Here is a 20,934-nt window from a genome sequence, read left to right as displayed (position 1 = left end):
GAAATGTCCATTTATTTGGATTTGTAAGGGAGCAAGATTATCACCAGTGGACTTCTTTTATCTTTTGTCATCTCTGGGCTTTGAGCCCCTCTGCGACTGAGATCATCAATCTATGTGAATGAAGCCGGTATTTCTTTTTATCTGTATCTACAGTTCCTATATTGAATTTTTTAGCCTGACTATTGAGAGCTAGCAAGGGCTGAACCTTTGATTCAGAATTTAATTGAATTAAATTTTTATTTATTATTCTAATTATGAATTTACTTGACACTCTAACTGCAGTGATTCTCAACTGGTGGGTCAGAACATTCCATTGTAACATGCTGCCAATTTTGTCTTGAAATGTTTGTCACGTCTCTGTTGGGCCGCTTATACATTACAAATTATCGGATAGGGAAAACATGAAACTAAATTAAGCCATGAATAAAAACATCCTGTGTCTGCCATGCTGCTTGTTTTTACCTATCAACTGTTTGCCCCAACTTATGTCCTGTCCATCGTATCGTGTTAGTAGTCTGAGTGCATTTAGTTCCACTGCTTCAGTTCACTTTTGTTGTTTCTTTTTTAATTATTATTCTTGTTTGCATTTGCCCCCACATCATGCATTTGCGACCACCTGCAGTAGCTCTTCCATGACTCAAATCCTTTTCCATAACAATCTGCTGACCAGCAAATGATCCAGCAGAAAATGTTTGTTCTTTGGCTGTCTGGGACAATTTTGCAAGCCGTCAGCCTGCCAGCCAGTCACTTGTCTATCATCAGCCTGTCCAACCACCAAGTATCTATTTTTTTTCAGAATGGTTAGCCCCGCCTTTCTAGAGCTAACAACAAAAAACACATACAAATAAGGGCCAGAACTAGGCATTCCCGAGCTGAGTATACCAGGTAGATTGCCAGTTTACCCGCATAGCCTTGGCCTTGTGCGTTATTCTGCCACATTACAGGCAAAGCACTGACTGAAGTTTTTAGAAAGTCAGTCACATAGTCCTTGAGATAAAGGGGCCCAAGAAGGGCCCAAACCAGACGGTGGCCTGGTTGCACAGGCTCAGCTGGCTCAGCTTGTCATCTGACCAGGCTTTCAGGTCCCGCATCGGGGAAATCCCAGTCCGTGCCCAGGGGCCCGAAACTTATCGCAGCCCCCCTGTCAGAGGAAGGCGGTGACATTACCCTAAGGCAGACAGCAAGCCAATGTCATCTATCGGCCAGACCAGCTTGTGTGACCGGCTGGGTCGGGGAATACCAACCCAGTCTACTCTTATTGGTTGCTTGTGGGGAGTGGGTTCCATCAGGAAATCAATGATAACCTTTTATGTAATGCAAAAATGGTTTTGCATGGAGAAAATGACCAAACAATGTAATTGTTATAAGGAAAAACCAAACATACGAGGAAACAAATTCAAAATTATTCTTTATTTGCAATAACGTTCCCTTAGGGTTTTGTTTCATCTGTGCAATGTTAGATGTATGTTGCTATTATTCTCCATTTCCTTAATTTCAATTATTCTTTGCTGTTGCTTTATTCACTCCAGTGTGTTTTTGTGATTTGGTATGTGTGTTTTGGTGGGATTGGGGGGGACAAAGAGGGTCTCGCACAGGGCCCCATTCATGCTAGAACCGCCACTGACCATACCACACCAAAACATGAACAGAAAGTGTAGGAAACCATTTTTGCTTATGAAACATAATCAACTTTATTCACCTTTATGAAGAGAAATTGTATCATTCTTTTGTTCTTTGTAACGTTAGCAAAGCTCTATTAAAAAAACTCTCAGCGCTGGCCAGCTAGGAAGGGGCCACGGGGTAGTGGACCCTGTCCGGTTCACTGCTGCCTGGCAGCTCAAAATAACACAAAACACATTACACTTCAGAGAAGATGTATTTTTCTGAGATATGGGCATAGTTTGATGGCCAATAGCACACTATATTGGTAGTAATGGGTCAAGTTAATGAATGAGGAAGTGGCAGTTCATCATAAGTTATCGGCTCAACACAACATCAATAGAGCTGTTTGGTTTTCAGCTGAATAGTAAAAGAATTTTTTTTTTAATTATTAAAGTATTAAATTGGAGCATCCCTCGACAGAGAGAGAATGTGAGTGTATATCATGATATTTCCATATCGTTTTCTTTTTAGGGCTCCTTCTTATGGGACCTCTACCATGAGTTAACACTGGTTAGTATGAATTACCGTAAGTATTTTGAATGGTTTAGAATGAAATGTCTGAATTAATCCCCTTCTGGTTCAACCTCAGACTGGCTTCGAAACAGCAGTCACTTACTTTAAGTCTCTGTCTACATCTTACTCACATTGCTCACGCTCTCTCTCTGTCTCTCTCTCAGGCGGTAGTTCCAGCTCTACCACGGGACTCTCAGAAGGTGCTGAGGGAGCAGAGAGAACATTGTTTGAACTGCAGCAAAACACAGCTCCCGTCAGCTCCCAGATCAAAGGAACTCGATTACCAACAATCGGCTGTAATGAAACCGCCATGACTTGAAAATGCTGGGACAGCTTGGTTTCCTCACATTGCAATGTTGTAATGAGAGACTGTGGTGAAAAGACAACAGTAATCGAGTAATATGGGTTTCTCCAGATGTGAACTCATAGACTCTTCAGGCAACCTTGCTTGCATTTTTTTACACAGGGCCTCATATAATATTGCAGTAAGCTTTCCAGTCACCATGGAGGAATCTCATGAATATCAGGTATGTTTGTTGAAAGACATTTCATTTAAGAGCTGAAATGAAGCCATTTTTCATAGTGTTCTTGATAATAACAAAATTTATTGTGAATACAATTATGCATGTAAAATAATATTATGGCTGTATGTATTCTTCAGGTAGTGTACTTTTAGTGGTACCATGCAAGCATTAAAATAAACAAGAAATTGAAAAAAAACAAGGTTTGTCTCACAATGTTTTCCATGACTGTTGTTAGTTTAAGTCAAAATCGTTGTAAATAGTGGACTTTTTCCATTTCATCATGTTAAGGCATCAAATGGCAGAGAGCTGCTTTGTGCTAAATGCTAAAAATGTGAAATACACAAAGTCAAACTATCAAATGTTGAATAAAAGTGTCATGTACTGCCATGCAGTTCCTTTACTCGAGCCTGGATGGTGCTTTGCGTCCTCTCTCTCTCCCCCCTCCCCTCTCTGTTTCAGCACCTGTCTCCAAATACGCCTCATCACCACCTGCATATAAGCGTGCCTGTTCCTGGAAATCCTCCCCTAAGTATTGCAGTTACTTCTACTACGGCCCACTTGATTCAAGTAAGCCACACTATACTCCGTTCTCTTTTTTGACTCCTGTGTTTCCTTGTTCTCAGTGTTCTCCTGTGTTCCTGATCCACATCACTCCTGCCACCAAGCCAGCCGCATGTCCACGCCACTGCCTGCCAACGCACGCAGGAACACCTCCATTACATTCCAAAATAAACTGTTCATCACAATCTATCTGCCTCCACCTGCTCTTGGGTCCAGCTCCTCTCCCTACGTGACAAAAAGTGGACTTACTAATCACTTATCAGCGTCCCTGCCGTATAAGAAGACATTTCAGTACTTCCATCCATCCATCCATTTTCTGAGCCGCTTCTCCTCACTAGGGTCGCGGGCGTGCTGGAGCCAATCCCAGCTGTCATCGGGCAGGAGGCGGGGTACACCCTGAACTGGTTGCTAGCCAATCGCATGGCACACAGAAACAAACAACCATTTTCACTCACATTCACACCTACGGGCAATTTGGAGTCTCCAATTAATGCATGTTTTTGGGATGTGGGAGGAAACCGGAGTGCCCGGAGAAACCCCACGCAGGCACGGGGAGAACATGCAAACTCCACACAGGCGGGGCCAGGGATTGAACCCGGGTCCTCAGAACTGTGAGGCTGACGCTCTAACCAGTCGGCCACCGTGCCGCCATTTGAGTACTTTAACTGTACTTTTCAATCAAATGAATTAAAGCTGTAAAAATTCCAGTGAATGGAAAGGCTGAAAAAGATGTGGTCTTTGTAATATTACTTATATTATCAAAATACGTATTTTTGAATGATATAGTACAAATATTTAATCAGCTTGCAGAGCTCTTCAAGTCCGATTCATTCGTTTTTTTGTTTTTTTTTGGTTGTTGCATTTGCAGTTGAAATTCAATATTTTACTTTCTCACTTCAATAATGAATATGGAAATGTACACTCTATGTATCATCGTATTTTGTCTCAACCATCTCATGCAGTAAATGATAATATCACAGGAAGATGTGTCTATCAGCAGGATATATTTGATATTCTACCTTGCTCCCAGAGTGCCAGTGTAATTATCACCATGTCAGGGTCTAGCTTGCTCATTTGTCTTCCTGTGAAACTAATTAATTTGTTGAATGTGTGTTTACAGAAACACACATTCAACAAATTAATTAGTTTGTGCTCCTGCATGAGTGTGAGCCTGCTGCTCTGCAGTATTTTAGAATAAATGCTTAAATTATTATGATGACTTGTTTTGACTGTCTTTCAGTGCCCAGTTCCCCATCACAAAGATGAAAGGAAAAAGTGACTCACTCTCCTCAGGGAACATTTATCAAAACAATATGACAGCCATCATTCAAACACAGCACTGCACACTTGTACAATCTTATACATCCCCAGCCTCTTGTTTTTTTTTAATCCTTATTGTTTTCCCCTTTTTTTTCCCGACCCATCTTCAAACAACAAAAGATTAACAAAGTGGCAGGCCCAGACCTTGTGTCCCCATCCTGCCTCAAAGTCTGCGTTCACCAGCTCGCTTCAGTCTTCACACAGATCTTCAATAGATCTCTGGAACTGTGCGAAGTACCATCCTGTTTCAAACGCTCCACCATCATCCCAGTCCCCAAGAAACCTACAATCTCGGGTCTGAATGCCTACAGGCCTGTTGCCTTGACATCTGTGGTCATGAAGTCCTTTGAATGCCACGTGCTGGACCGCCTCAAGAGCATCACAGGTCCCCTGCTGGACCCCCTGCAGTTTTCCTACGGAGCAAACAGGTCTGCGGATGATGAAGTAAATATCAATATCAGAATCAGAATCATCTTTATTTTGCCAATTCTGTCCAAAAAACGGCGGCACCGTGGACGACTGGTTAGAGCGTCTGCCTCACAGTTCTGAGGACCTGGGTTCAATCCCCAGCCCTGCCTGTGTGGAGTTTGCATGTTCTCCCCGTGCCTGCATGGGTTTTCTCCGGGCACTCCGGTTTCCTCCCACATCCCAAAAACATGCATTAATTGGAGACTCTAAATTGCCCGTAGGTGTGAATGTGAGTGTGGATGGTTGCTTGTTTGTATGTACCCTGCGATTGGCTGGCAACCAGTTCAGGGTGTAGCCCGCCTCCTGCCCGATGATCGCTGGGATAGGCTCAAGCACTCCCGCGACCCTTGCGCGGATAAGCGGCTCAGAAAATGGATGGATGGATGTCCAAAAAACACACAAGGAATTTATGTCCGGTAGTTGGACCCGCACTCCTACGACAACAGACTACTTCTGAGACATAAAGACATTGAGAAAAACAGTCAGTGAGCAATAAAAGGTTGCATGTAATCTGGTAATGCCGGTACAATTTTTATTTCTTTTGACAATTGTGCAAAAAGGTGCAGAGTCCTCTAGCGATTAGAGCAGTTTGAATGACGAATAGAGCAATAGCCCACAATGACCATTGGCAAAGGGTGCCGAGACTTCAAGAAATGTATACAGTTTAAAGTCACTAGTAATGCGATATCTGGGACAATATCGATTGTGCAAATATTTCAGATGCTACTCAGGCACATGAGTGGCCAGTATTGGTCAACACCAGATATGGAAATAGTGCAGCATGGCGAGACTACTACAGTGAGTGCACGAGTAATGTATAATTGGCCCGACAGAAATGAGACAACGAACTCTGACCAGGCTTTCAGGTCCCGCATCGGGGAAATCCCAGTATGTGCCCAGGGGCCCGAAACCTGTCGGAGCCCCTCTGTCAGAGGAAGGCGGTGACATTACCCTGAGGCAGACAGCAAGCCAATGTCATCTATCGGCCAGACCAGCTTGTGTGACCGGCTGGGTCAGGGAATACCAACCCAGTCTAATCTTATTGGTTGCTTGTGGCGAGTGGGTTCCATCAGGAAATCAACGATAACCTTTTAAGTAATGCAAAAATGGTTTTGCATGGAGAAAATGACAAAACAATGTAATTGTTATCAGGAAAAACCAAACATACTAGGAAACAAATTCAAAATTATTCTTTATTTGAAATAACATTCCCTTAGGTTATGGTTTCATTTGTGCAATGTAAGATGTATGTTGCTATAATTCTCCATTTCCTTCATTTCAATTATTATTTGCTGTTGCTTTATTCACTCCAGTGTGCTTTTGTGATTTGGTATGTGTGTTTTGGTGGGATTGGGGTGGACAAAGAGGGTCTCGCATAGGGCCCGATTCATGCTAGAACCGCCACTGACCATACAACACCAAAACATGAACAGAAAGTGTAGGAAACCATTTTTGCTTATGAAACATAATCAACTTTATTCACCTAAAAATTCCAGTGAATGCAAAGGCTGAAAAAGATGTGGTCTTTGTGATATTACTTATATTATCAGAATACGTATTTTTGAATGATACAGTACAAATATTTAATCAGCCTACAGCTATTCAAGTTCGACTTAAAGTGATTTTTTTTGTTTTGTTGCATTTGCAGTGGAAATTCAATATTTTACTTGATCACTTGAATAATGAATATGGAAATGTACACTGTATGTATCATTATATTTTGTCTCAACCATCTCATGCAGTAAATGATAATATCACAGGAAGATGTGTCTATCAGCAGGATATATTTGATATTCTACCTTGCTCCCAGAGTGCCAGTGTAATTATCACCATGTCAGGGTCTAACATGCTCATTTGGCTTCCTGTGAAACTAATTAATTGGAATTTAGTATGTGTGTTTCTGTGTTTGTGCTCCTGTATGAGTGTGAGCCTGCTGCTCTGCAGTAGTTTAGAATAAATGCTTTAATTATTATGATGACTTGTTTTGACTGTCTCTCAGTCTCTCTCTCCCATCACAAAGATGAAAGGAGAAAGTGACTCACTCTCCTCAGAGAATACTTATCAAAACAATATGACAGCCATCATTCAAACACTCATACCCAAGAACTTGAAGGTCTCGACGGTAGACACAAGGCAGTTGGACAGCATGAGGGGCAACTGTGGCGAAGGATGCCTCCTGAAGTCCACAATACTCTCTACAGTCTTGAGCGTGTTCAGCTCAAGGTTGTGTCGGCCTCACCACAGTTCCAGCCGTCAATACACAGACTCGTCACCGTCTTTGATGAGGCCAATGACTGTGGTGTCGTCTGCAAACTTCAGGAGTTTGACAGCCGGGTGCGTTGAGGTGCAGTCGTTCGTGTAACGAGAGAAGAGCAGCGGAGAGAGGCCACAACCTTGGGGCGCCCCGGTGCTGGTGGTGCGTGTAGATGAGGTGGCCTCCCCCAGCCTCACCTGCTGTGTCCTGCCCATCAGGAAGCTGTAAAACCACTGGCAGATGGCAGGCGAGACGCTGAGCTGGAGAAGCTTGGAGGTGAGGAGTTCAGGGATGATGGTGTTGAACGCAGAGCTGAAGTTCAGGGACAGGATCCTCGAGTAGGTCCCTGCGCCGTCGAGGTGTTCTAGGATGAAGTGCAGTCCCATTCCGAGATGGCGCATACCTGTGTGGACGCCTCGGTTTCGCACTCTCTAATATTGTTTCAGTTTTTTTGTTTTTCATTCGTCTTTGGAGACATTCCGCGAATTACACAAGGGGAGACTCAACATCAAGGAGTCTCTTCCGGACTTTCTTTCACCAACTTCCACAAATCCCATCCGTTTTTTCCCTGAGTTACTCACCGGAGCAGCGACTGCGGTCTTTGGGGCATGGAGACGGATGCCACGGAGGGAAGCGACCCGGCATCCAACTGAAGCTCCGCGAGAGGATACAGATTGGCATTTCCGACGATCCACCTCACGAATCTATGCTCCCTAGCTAACAAAATGGACGAGCTTCATCTTCTGATGAAGACCAGTAAAGACTTCAGACGTTCCGCCCCCCTGTGCTTTACGGAGACTTGGCTTTGTGAGGGTGTCCCCGATGGCGCCGTCATGCTTCCTGGCTTCCATCTACACCGGGCAGACCGAGTAATGGAGTTATCGGGGAAAACAAAAGATAGCGGGATATGCTTCTATATCAATGAAAAATGGTGTACAGACGTCACGGAGCTCAACACACAATGCAGCCCACATTTTGAGTTTTTGAACTGTAAGCCATTCTACTCGCCTCGTGAGTTTGCATCTTTCATACTCACCGGTGTTTACATTCCGCCTCAAGCTCACACAAATGTCACACTGCTAATGCTCGCTGAACAAGTAAACAAAATTGAAAAAAAAACACCCGGACTCACCACTCATTATTATCTGGGACTTTAACAAAGCTAAACTCAATCACGAACTCCCTAAATACAAGCAGCACATCGACTGTCCTACCAGGGAAAATATAATTTTAGACCACTGCTATACTACGCTAAATAACCCATACCTTACGCAGCCCTGGGCTCGTCTGATCACTGCTTAATTCACTTAATACCAACATACAGGCAAGAACTGAAAATAGTGAAAAAGTGGACCAACGAAGCAAAGATAGAACTTCAAAGCTGTTTAGACTGCACCGACTGGAGTGTCTATGAAAATTCAGCTGGCAGCCTGGATGAATATACGGAGACTGTCACATCCTATATTAGTTTCTGTGATGTGTGTGTTCAACAAAGTCATTTCGCACATTCAATAAAAACAAGCCGTGGTTCACTGTCAAACTTAAGCAACTTCGCCAAGCTAAGGAATGCGGGCACAGGGCCCTGTATAATCGCACTAGAAACCAGCTGACTAAAAAAATTAACATCGCAGAGAGAAACTATGCAGCAAAAATGGAAAAACAGTTTAGCACTAACAACTCTAAAATCAGTCTGGCATGCATTATAATCGCTGACCAATTACAAGCGACGATCCCCCCCAAGCTGATAACAATAGTCGACGAGCCGACGACTTGAACACCTTCTACTGCAGATTTGAAAAGGACACTTTCACACCCCTTCCCATGGGCTCACCACTTGTGGGAGGGGCCATAGGGGTCGGGTGCAGTGCGAGCTGGGCGGTGGCCGAAGGCAATCCGATCCCCAGCTACAGAAGCTGGCTCTCGGGACGTGGAATGTCACCTCTCTGGCAGGGAAGGAGCCCGAGCTGGTGTGTGAGGTCGAGAGGTTCCGACTCGGTATAGTCGGACTCGCCTCCACGCACAGCTTGGGCTCTGGTACCAGTTCTCTTGAGAGGGGTTGGACTCTCTTCCACTATGGAGTTGCCCACGGTAAGAGGCGCCGAGCAGGTGTGGGTATACTTATTGCTCCCCGGCTCAGCGCCTGTACGTTGGGGTTCATCCCGGTGGACAAGAGGGTAGCCTCCCTCCGCCTTCGGGTGGGGGGACGGGTCCTGACTGTTGTTTGTGCCTATGCACCAAACAGCAGTTCAGAGTACCCACCCTTTTTGGAGTCCTTTGAAGTGGTGCTGGAGAGCGCTCCCGCTGGGGATTCCATTCCAAGCATAAGGGTGTCCACACGTGCACTTGGCACCAGGACACCCTAGGTCGCAGTTCGATGATCGACTTTGTGGTTGTGTCATCGGACGTGCGGCCGCATGTCTTGGACACTCGGGTGAAGAGAGGGGCGGAGCTGTCAACTGATCACCACCTGGTTGTGAGTTGGCTCCGATGGTGGGGAAAGATGCCAGTCTGACGTGGAAGGCCCAAACGTATTGTGAGGGTCTGCTGGGAACGTCTGGCGGAATCCACTGTCAGAAGGAGTTTCAACTCCCACCTCCAACAGAACTTTGCTCATGTTCCAGGAGAGGCGGGGGACATCAATTCTGAACGGACCATGTTCCGCCCCTCCATTGCTGAGGTGGCCGACCAGAGCTGTAGCCATAAGGTGGTTGGTGCCTGTCCTGGTGGCAATCCGCAACCCGTTGGTGGGATGCCGTCAAGCTGAAGGAGTCGTATCGGGGGTTTTTGGCCTGTGAGACTCCTGAGGCAGCTGATGGGTACCGGCTGGCCAAGCGGAATGCAGCTTTGGTGGTCGCTGAAGCAAAAACTCGGGCATGGGAGGAGTTTCCTCCGCAGGGTGTCCGGGCTGTCCCTTAGAGATAAGGTGAGAAGCTTGGTCATCTGGGAGGATGTCAAACTAGAGTCGCTGCTCCTCCACATCGAGAGGACCCAGATGAGGTGGCTGGGGCATCTGATTCAGATGCCTCCCGGACGCCTCCCTGGTGAGGTGTTCCGGGCAGGTCCCACCGGGAGGAGACCTCTGGGACGACCCAGGACTCGCTGGAGAGACTACGTCCTTCGGCTGGCCTGGGAACGCCTCGGGATCCCCCCGGAAGAGCTGGAGGAAGTGGCTGGGGAGAGGGAAGTCTGGGCGTCCCTGCTAAAGCTACTGCCCCCGCGACCCGACCTCGGATCAGTGGTAGAAAATGGATGGATGGATGGATGGACTTTCGCACCCCACACCCACACCACCGACCACAATCACACCTCTGACTTCTGCGTTGACCATCCACGAACAGGATGCAAGACTCATCTTCAAACAAAATGCCAGCCATCATTCAAACACAGCCCTGCACACTTGTACAATCTTACATCCCCAGCCTCGTTTTTTATTTTTTTAAATCCTTAGTGTTTTTCCCTTTTTTTTTAGACCCATTTTCAAACAACAAAAGATTTAAAAAGCGGCAGGCCCAGACCTTGTGTTCCCATCCTGCATCAAAGTCTGCGTGGACCAGCTTGCCCCAGTCTTCACAGAGATCTTCAATTGATCTCGAACTGTGCGAAGTACCATCCTGTTTCAAACGCTCCACCATCATCCAAGTCCCCAAGAAACCTGCAATCTCGGGTATGAATGACTACAGGCCTGTCGCCTTGACATCTGTGGTCATGAAGTCCTTTGAACGCCTCATGCTGGACCACCTCAAGGGCGTCGCAGGTCACCTGCTGGACCCCCCGCATAACACAGTCTGAGCACATGTGCTCTCATTTACAAAATAAAAGTAGGGCTGCAATTCACAATAAGAGCAAGCACCGGGTAAATAAGGAAAAACGTGTTCAAATAAAATGCTCAACTTCAGAAAAATAAAGTTTGTGTTTCCCCTTTTCTGTTTGACATCTTGGCACAACAGTGAAGTCTCTAACAATTACACATATTTTAATTGAACAAATCTTCACAACTGAACCGTTTTAGAGGTTATGTTTGTTCAAAAAACTTTCTTTTGTTTCATAATGGCGTTTCACATATTATATGCACTTTTAAAAAGTGCTCCAAGTGGGAACTTCCACTGAGAAAGCAAAGCATGGCAACGCAAATTTATTTATGTAGCGCATTTCATACACAAGGTAACTCAATGTGCTTTACATGATTAAAAGCATTTGAAACCAAAGAAAGGAAAAACATCTTAGAAACATTTAAAACTGGAGTATATTTGAACAGTACTGAAGTCAGAATTATTTTGAGAGGACCAAGTGTTTTGAGATCAGTAATCAAGCCAACCATTTTTTCTTTATATTTCTACATCAAAGGAATTCCTTCAGCCATTTGTGCGTTTATGAGGGTTTTCCTTCTCTTGTCAGACAATAACCTGTCTTTGGTTTACAACAGGAGTTCCGGTCTTCAAAGAGGACTGTTTTGCACCTTACGAGATAACGGTACTATTTGTTCGCCTGGCCAGTCTGTTTGTCGCCAGTGGGCGGGTGTGGGTATTTCACGGACACAGAGTGCCACCTTGTGGCCAATAGAACACTCCAAATATGGTCATGCAGAGCGTCCAAATTCCGGTTAAACCCAGGGGCTGGGTTAATTCCACGCCCAGATAATTAAACCTTTATAAACTGGCATCCAGGAGTTTTGGGAGCTTTTTTCTTTGTTCTGGCCTTGTAAGCAGCTGCTATGACACGAAGGCTTGTTCAATAAATCTAATTAGCCCAAAAGCCGCGGTGTCTCGAAGTCTTCATTCATTCCTGCCCATCGGAAGCCGGTGTTCTCCCGGGGGACCACCGACTCAGAACCACAGGTGAAAAAATCCACTGCAAAACAAAGTGAGAAAAAAATAAAATAAAAGTACAATTAAAACAGCGCGCAGTGCAAGAAATATCATTTAAAAGTGGAAATGCTCTGAAAAGGATGAGAAAAAAAGAATTTTTAACCTGGATTTAAAAACTTTCACACTTGGGGCTGATGTAACTTCTGTTGGCAACTTATTCCATTGTGTGCAGCATAATAGCTAAATGCTAATTCCCCATGTTTGCTTTTGACTCTGTGCGCTACTATTTAACCTGAGTCTGTCGATCTCAGAGCCCTACTGGGTTTATATTCCTTAGCATTTCTTACATGTATTCAGTGCGTAAACCATTTCGTGATTTATAGACCAGTAGCAGAACTTTAAAATCTATTCTAAAGCTGACCTGGAGCCAGTGTAAAGACTTCAGAATTGGAGTAATATGCTCTGACCTCTTTGTTCTGGTCAGAACCCGAGCTGCAGCATTTTGAATGAGCTGCAGCTGTTTAATGTTCTTTTTGGAGAGTCCAGTCAGAAGACCATTACAATAGTCAGGTCTACTTGAGATAAAAACATGGATGAGCTTCTACCGGCCTACTCTGCCTCTGATTGGCTAGCACCAAGACAGGACTCGTACTTTTAGTGGATAATGATTCACTGAAGCACAACACACACCTATACGACGGGAGCAATGCTATGCGTCTGTGTGGATGCAGATTCACCATATTTTATGCGTTGCTGCTCATTTTTGTACGTCTCAGACGTGACGTCAAACAAAATCCCTGCTCAAGGGAGCCCGCGTCCCACTACTTTCAGAATCACTGCTCGAGTGGTACATGAAAGAATAAAAATATTGCGGCCAACTTATGACAAAGTATGGGGTAACGTAAATGGTAAGGGATAATTTGAAATGAGTTGGTGATTTTTGACATTAATATTATTACCCACAGGTCTTTCCGATCAGACGTTAAGAACATTTAAATCCAAATAATAAAAAGGGCACGGTGGACGTCTGGTTAGAGCATAAGTACAAGTAGCCATCCCCAAGCTCCACCACAAGTCCCAAAAACATGCAGATAGGTTAATTGAAGACTCTAAATTGCCAGGATCTGTGAATGTGAGTGCGAAAGGTTTGTTTGTTTATATGTGCCCTGTGAATGGATGGCGATCAGTTCTGGTCATACCCTGCCTCTTGCCCGAAGATAGCCGGGATAGGCTCCAGCATGCCCGTGACCCTAGTGAGGATAAGCGGTAAAAAAAATGAATGAATGAATGAATAATTTAGCTGCATTTATACATCCATTTTCTATACTGTTTTGACCTCATTAAAGTCACGGGTGAAATGGAGCTTATCCGGGCTGACTTTCGGTGAGAGGCAAGGTCCACCCTTTACTGGTAGCCAATCAATCGCAGGACACATACTGGGATCCTTCACACTCATAATCACGCCGATGGACGATTTAGAGTTTTCAATTAACCCAAGAAATACGCTTTTGGAATGCGTAAAAAAGCTGGAGTGCCAGCAGAAAGTACAGGCAAACATGCAAACTCCACAGAGGAAGGGCCTGAGCAGAGATTGCTTGTTTAAGGAAGCTAGAAGTCAAACAAGCATCTCTCCAACAAACATTTGTATTTTTTGGGGGGACTTGACCTTATGGTTCAAAAGGCTCAAGCTCACATGGGAATCAACATTTAGTTTGTATTTAGGTAATTTGAATATTTAATGTGCAATCTGTAAAATTGTAGACAATTTGGAAATGCTGTAAGAAGTGGGTTACAATAAGGGGTACCCTCATGATGAGTTTATAGATGTGTGATAACGTGCTGTCAACACTTTATTAAAATGTGATAAATTGTAATGTCATGACATTTGATAACCTTTAACAGGCGAAATGGTAAGCTATGAGATGTTTATAACTGTTTTTTTTTAATGTTTTGCAACTGTTTCTGACATAATTATCAACTCAGTAATAAACATTTTATGAACCCTTTATTTGGGGTATACTCTTGTTATAAATTGGTACAAAATAACTACTAATCTAAACCTTAGCATTTTATTTTTGCTATTTTCTAATGTCGTAATTATTCTGTCTGAGCAATGAACTGCAACCACTGTTGTTGAATTATATCATCCATCCATCCATTTTCTGAGCCGCTTATCCTCACTAGGGTCGCGGGCGTGCTGGAGCCTATCCCAGCTGTCATCGGGCAGGAGGCAGGGTACACCCTGAACTGGTTGCCAGCCAATCGCAGGGCACATACAAACAAACAACCATTCGCACTCACAGTCACACCTACGGGCAATTTAGAGTCTTCAATTAATGCATGTTTTTGGGATGTGGGAGGAAACCGGAGTGCCCGGAGAAAACCCACGCAGGCACGGGGAGAACATGCAAACTCCACACAGGCGGGGCCGGGGATTGAACCCGGGTCCTCAGAACTGTGAGGCTGACGCTCTAACCAGTCGGCCACCGTGCCGCCAAACCATATCAACCTGTGAAAAAAAAATTGGGATAAAGAGGATTGAAATGCATAAGAAAAAGAAAGGGGATAATGAGATTTAAAAAAACATTTGTGGGAAAAATCTGTAATGTGCAACAATCATCTTCTTGATTTAATATTTTGGAATTAAAGCATATTAATTTGTATTTCAGTTACCGTCCCGTTTCACAATTGCTTGCTCATTATTAATTTAACTCTCATAATTAAATCGAAATAGATCCATAAAAATGAATCCAATTTTGATAAGCTCAATTGCAGTTAGCTGGTTAATTATATTATGACCTGTGGGATCTTATTTTTTCTTCTGGAGGTCAGTAACACAACTCCCTGGTCGGTGCGCGTGTGAAATGATGAGCAATCAGTGTAAGAATGATGGGAGGCCAATAGAAACACACACCGAAAAGTTCCCAGTATAAGCCAATAGTGAGCCCACAAGAGTGTTGAGTCCCCCTGCGGATCTGATGCAACAGAGCTGCAACGAAAGTTACACCTTCACGCTGCAATACGGTGTCCTTCCGCTGAGGCGCACCGGAAACTAGTGCCAGTGTCTGAGCCACACTTCTCCACTCTCTCAATGTAAACGTTTTTGTTTTCGTTTTCTTTGTTTGTTTTGTTCGCTAGAATTCAACTTTTAATTCACAAGTGAAGGCAAACGAGTAGGTACATTAGAGATTTTGCCCATTTAAAGAAAACAGTTCCTAGTATTTTTTTTGTTGTTTTGTTTTTCGTTCGTCTTTGGAGACATTGCGCGACTTACACAAGAGGTGACTTGCTAAACATCAAGGAGTCTACTCCGGAGTTTCTTTCAACAACTTTCCGCTCAGTTTTTCCCCCGAGTCACTCACCGGAGCAGCGACTGCGGTGGTCTTTGGCGCATGGCGACAGAGGGAAGCGAGCCAGCATCCAAGTTAAACTCCGCAAGAGAGGATACAGATTGGCGTTTCCGTCGATCCACCTCGAGAATCTACGCTCCCTACCCAACAAAATGGACGACCTTCATCTTCTGATAAAGACCAGTAAAGACTTCCGACGTTCCGCCGCCCTGTGCTTTACGGAGACTTGGCTTTTGATGCTGTCCCCGAGATGGCGACGTCATGCTTTCCCGGCTTCCATCTTCACCGGACAGACCGAGTCCTGGAGTTACCCGGGAAAACAAAAGGCGGCGGGACATGCTTCTACAGCAACGAAAAATGGTGTACAGACGTCACGGAGCTCAGCACGCACTGCAGCCCGCATTTAGAGTCGCTGTTTTTGAACTGGAAGCCATTCTACTTGCCTCGTGAGCTCAATTGTATCTGTCTGCAGCCTCTCCGTGTGGTTACGCCCACTCTTGGGTACGCCCCCACGTGCCTCCTTGGTGGCCATGTTGGGAAGGAAAACATTTACGAGTTTGAAATGACAGTTTGTATGTCAGTGGCTGAATAATTGCTTCAAAAAACCTTTTTAATTGATGTCATTGACTTTGGATTTCTGGATCTCAGTCTGTTTCAATATTTCAAAATACTATGATTACATGTAGTTAATAAAGGCACTTAGTCCTCAAATTATTTACCTGTACAGGCACACTACAAGGAATTAAAAGTTTGTGTTCCACTACAAGCAATTAAACCTTTCTGTGTTATATAATTTTCCAGACCTGCTGACCCTAATATGCTGTCCATATGAAGCCCGTAAATTGTATTAGTTTTTTTGTAATCTAAACTGGGTTTTTGTAAATGTTACTGTTCCTACAAAAAACACTGTTTTTATATAGCTGTGGAGCTTGTATGGAATGAACATGCTTTTGTAACTTCAGATATTCACACAAAAACATGAATCAAAAGCAAATTTATTTTTTCATAAGTCCCTCCAGAAACAAAAAACAGTCCATCGAGCAGCATCCTCCCAGACTGTCGCCGTCGGACTGAAAACTGAGAAGTTCTCCTCTCTTTCCCCTTCCTCGATAACCTTTTGTGTCTTTATCATTATTATGACATTGGACACAGGTGGCAATGACATAGATGATTCTGTATGTGTTCCTATATTCAGGGGAGTACAGACTCCAGGTCACAACACCCGTTAACAAAAAAAACTAAATATTAAAATATATCTGTATAGTAATAGGTTTGAATAGACGTGACTTAATTGGAGGCGTGGAACAATATGGAAACGGGTGAAAAATTAAGTGACTTGGGAACGGGGGGAAAAAAAACAAGAGGGCAAAATTTGACCTTTACTTGGGCGAAGATGATGGCCAAATGGGTGCCCAAGAAAAGGTCCAAGGGAAAGGATTTGGACTCACTGGGGTTGGAAACTGGGAGCGGTGACCAAAAACTGACTAGGACGGGATAAACTATCCATCCAACCATTTTCTGAGCCGCTTCTCCTCACTAGGGTCGCGGGCGTCCTGGAGCCTATCCCAGCTATCATCGGGCAGGAGGTGGGGTACACCCTGAAATGGTTGCCAGCCAATCACAGGGCACATACAAACAAACAACATTCGCACTCCCATTCACACCTACGGGCAATTTAGAGTCCCCAATTCATGCATGTTTTTGGGATGTGGAAGGAAACCGGAGTGCCCGGAGAAAACCCACGCAGGCACAGGGAGAACATGCAAACTCCACACAAGCGGGACTGGGGATTGAACCCGGGTCCTCAGAACTGTAAGGCTGACGCTCTAACCAGTCGTCCACCGTGCTGCCAGGATAAACTATCCATCCATCCATTTTCTGAGCCGCTTCTCCTCACTAGGGTCGCGGGAGTGCTGGAGGCTATACCAGCTGTCATCGGGCAGGAGGCGGGGTACACCCTGAACTGGTTGCCAGCCAATCGCAGGGCACATAGAAACAAATAACCATTCTCACTCGCAGTCATGCCAACGGGCAATTTAGAGTCTCCAATTAATGCATGTTTTTGGGATGTGGGAGGAAACCGGAGTGCCTGGAGAAAACCCACGCAGGCACGGGGAGAACATGCAAACTCCACACAGGCGGGGACGGGGATTGAACTCGGGTCCTCAGAACTGTGAGGCTGACGCTCTAACCAGTCGGCCACCGTGCTGCCGGGATAAACTAGGGAAGGCAAAATCTAAATCTGTGTCAGAGTCAGAATTTGACAAGCGGTTAACTAAATCGGGGCCATCTTCACAATCAGACAAATCTGAATCTAAAAAAACATGTGGATGGAAAATGGTAGGGCATGGTGAATAACTAGGAGAAGTGGGGGGCACAGATGAAACGGACAGAAAAGACTGAACGATAGGGCTTATGGTTGGCAGGCTGAGGACGGTGGGAGGCAGTTTGGTGGTGTCCAGTGTGACGCCATGTTCTTCCCGTTGGGTCCTGTTCTAGTCGGTTCATTCTGTCACGTTTGGGGTTTGGTCGAAGAGGAGGAAGGCAAGACAAAATCATGGAGGACCCAAGTGCAGGGCAGCCGTGAGGCAACGACAATGAACCGACAACAACTGAACCAAACCAGGGAACTAAATACAAACAGATTGACGAGACGACGAGGAACACCTGGACAAGACACGAGTGGCTGGAGAGGGCTGATTGGTCGACACAAGGTAGACGAGAACAGGTGGACACAACAACCAAATGAGCACACGACAAACATGGAACACAGGAAAACATGGAACAAAACTAAACCCAAACCAAAACACAGACCATGACAGCATTAGTGTTTTGCACAGTATTTTGTCCATCCTGTGTGTAAAGCTTTCCAAAATAGTCAAACACATCACTGTCAGTACTCTTGACCTTATTCAAAAGTTCAGGATGCATCTGTTTCAAATGCCATTTTGCAATTGACTTATTAGGACAAGAGATGGCCGGCTTAGCACATGCACAGTCCCAAGTATTTTTCTTTTTGTCATAATACACGATTACTCTCTCAAAAGGAGAATAATATGAAGTCTGTCCCTCTTTTACAGACACATACAGTTTTGATGCTGCATTGTCAAATCTGATCAGTTCGCGAAGAAGTCATCCTTCGGACTCCACTTTTTCTTTTTTATTGAGACAAATTTTCTTAGTGTTTTCAAAAATCCACTTTTTTTGCAACCATGTCTGTCACGTATGGGGAGTGGCTGGTCCCAAGAGCAGGCGGAGGCAGATGTAAAATGATGAACAGTTTATTGAGTAAAGGTTTTGGAGGTGGTTCTGAGTGCGTTGGCAGGCGGTGGCGTTGACAGGTGGCAGGCAGTGGACAGAACAGGCGCCTGGCTTTGTGGCAGTAGTGATGTTGATCAGGAACACGGGAACACTGAGAACAAGGAAACACAGGAGTCAAAAAAGAGAACGAAGAATAGTGTGGCTTACTTGGAGGTAAATGGGCCATGGTACCGCTTGAAGTAACTGCAATACTTTGGTGAGGATTTCCTGGAACCGGCAGGCTTAATACCGGTGGTGATGAGGGTGATTGGAGACAGGTGCTGAAAACAGAGAGGGGAAGGGGGAGAGAGAGAGGCCACAAACTGGAGGGAGGGGTCGGAGTGGCGTAGGATGGGAGCACTGGTAAAAAGGGTTTTGAGTTGCTCGAAAGCTTGGGATGCTGCCGGGGTCCACTGAAAGGGAGACTTGGTGGCTGTGAGGCTGGTGAGGGGAAGTGCGACCTTGCTGTAATTGCGGATGAAGCGGCGGTGGAAGTTGACGAATCCAAGGAAACGTTGCAGCACTTTCCGGGTGGTGAGAAACCAATAATGTAGCCGAGGAAATGTACGGAGGAGTGGTGGAATTTGCATTTTTTCGGTTTCACGTACAGACGGTTTTCGAGAAGGCGCTGGAGAACTTGCCGTACGTACGTATGGCGTTCATCTGGGGAGTGGGAAAAAAATACGATGTCGTCCAGGTAAACAAAAACGAACCGGTTTAACATGTCACGGCGAACGTCATTGATGAAGGCTTGGAAGACTGCAGGTGCGTCGGTTAATCTGAATGGCATGACTAAGTACTCAAAGTGTCCGAGAGGGGTATTGAAAGCGGTCTTCCATTCATCCCCCTCTCGGATACGGATGAGGTGGTAGGCATTTCGTAGGTCCAACTTGGTGAATATTTGTGTATCGCAGAGGGGTTCAAATGATGGGTCAATGAGGGGTAGTGGTGATTTGTCTTTAATGGTCATGTCATTAAGTCCACGGTAGTTGATACAGAGACATGGCCAGGTCTTTACTGAAAACAGGGGAGAAGTCATGATATTTTTCAGGGACTTGGGAGAGGTCATAGGGTGTGGCAGATGGTGGTGGGTTTCCAGATGGGGGTATCGCAGAACGCAGGCAGTGTGAGTGGCAGTGAGGGCTCCACCCTGGTATAGCTAAACATGTCCAGTCTATGAAGTTTAAGACAGGGAATACCGAGGACTAATGGCGTCTCAGGAGAAGGAATAACAAAAAGAGAAATGTCCTAGCGGTGATTTACAGATAGAAGCAGAGTGAATGGCACTGTTTGGTGGGTAACGGGGGAGGTGATTCGCCCATCCAGGGCTGTGACTTTCCTCGGGGATGGAAGTGGTTGGAGAAGGATTTGGAGCTGGTGAATTATTGCTTCATGAATGACGTTGTCATCGGCACCGGAATCTATAAGGGCAGTAATGGGGGTGTTCTTGTCAGGATTCAGGTTGCAAGTTGGACCCAGATGCAGAGAGGACAGGGAGGAGAGTTTGTGAAGAACGTTTTATTGCAGCCTGGAAGCAAACAAAGGAACTCCGAGAACTAAATCCGGGATTGGCAGGGTTCCAACGAGGACCGGTCTGGCAGGATAGGAGTCCGTGTTGTCGGTGGGCCGCAAGAGGTGAGCACTGGTTTGCAGGGAGCAAGGGCAGATGGCAGACTGGGGACAAAGAACAATAATTAGGTAGAGGTAACTCACTTGGTCTTCAGGAAGCAAAAAGATAGGCAAGGTGGATAGGCTACGAACTCGACGTAGAGCGTTGATAGTCTGGCAACAAGTTGGAGTCCCACAGCGTCTTAAGAGCAGTCAGGTGTAATTAGGATGACTAGGGGCAGCTGCTAGGCTCCAACACGTCAACCCTGCAAAGCACTCATGACACACACACACACACACACACACACACATGGGGTAGACTCAAGGTGCTGAAACAGCAGCCCTGACAGTACCCCCCCTCGGCGCACGTGCCAAGCAACCGAGGTGGGCACGATGGAAGTCGTGGATCAACGACTTGCACCGGACATGCCGGTCTTCTTTTATTTTTAGATTTCTTGTGTTCATGCAAATATTTTTTTCCCAGCTCTGACAACGGCTGAAGTAACAACCGAAAACTCTCAACAAGGCAAGAGAACTTCTCTTTACTGGAAAAAAAGAATTTGTTTGAG

At 45.2% G+C, this 20,934-nt stretch overlaps 1 long non-coding RNA gene across 1 annotated transcript; it reads right to left on the bottom strand.

Moving 5' to 3' along the window:
• Window positions 1-11,419: 11,419 nt before the first annotated feature.
• On the bottom strand, window positions 11,420-15,966 carry LOC133405188 (uncharacterized). Its single transcript, XR_009768916.1, has 2 exons — window positions 15,470-15,966; window positions 11,420-12,150 (listed from the first exon to the last, which is right to left on the bottom strand). It is a non-coding gene; the product is annotated as an uncharacterized LOC133405188 (long non-coding RNA).
• Window positions 15,967-20,934: the final 4,968 nt, after the last annotated feature.

Source organism: Phycodurus eques, chromosome 7 (genome assembly GCF_024500275.1).
Source record: "Phycodurus eques isolate BA_2022a chromosome 7, UOR_Pequ_1.1, whole genome shotgun sequence".
NCBI classification, from domain to species: domain Eukaryota; kingdom Metazoa; phylum Chordata; class Actinopteri; order Syngnathiformes; family Syngnathidae; genus Phycodurus; species Phycodurus eques.
The sequence above is the reverse complement of the archived record's forward strand: the minus strand, read 5'-3'. Positions and strand labels throughout refer to the sequence as shown.